A 527-nucleotide genomic window follows, 5' to 3' on the forward strand; every position below is an offset into this window, starting at 1 on the left:
TTTCCCGGATATTCCCAAACATGCATGTTACTGAACCTGCGCTGATACTGATTAAGTCCTGCTGTCTTCAGACCTTCCAAGTCCACAACTGAGAAACTTTGTGGCCCCTTATCACCACAACCTGTACAATGGTCCTACCACCATATTTATGATATCATCAATTCATTCCCAGATTTTTTTATTGTTTAAAAAATTACATATGTCTCCTTTTCCCCTGATTAACCACCTACCAGCCACTCCCACACCCCAGGGCAAACCCCCACCGCCCCAGTGTCTGTGTTCATTGGTTATGCTAATATGCATGCATATAAGTCCTTTGGTTGATCTCTAACCCCCACTCCCATGCCTTCTTTCTGAGGTTGGACAGTCTGTTCAGTACTACCCTGTCTCTGGATCTATTTTTGTTCATCAGTTTATGTTGATAATTATATCCCACATATAAGTGAGATTATGTGATATTTATCTTTCTCCAACTGGCTTATTTCGCTTAGCATAATGCTCTCCAGTTCCATCCATGCTGTTGCAAA

This window comes from Myotis brandtii, unplaced genomic scaffold, assembly GCF_000412655.1.
Source record: "Myotis brandtii unplaced genomic scaffold, ASM41265v1 scaffold526, whole genome shotgun sequence".
Lineage (NCBI taxonomy): Eukaryota > Metazoa > Chordata > Mammalia > Chiroptera > Vespertilionidae > Myotis > Myotis brandtii.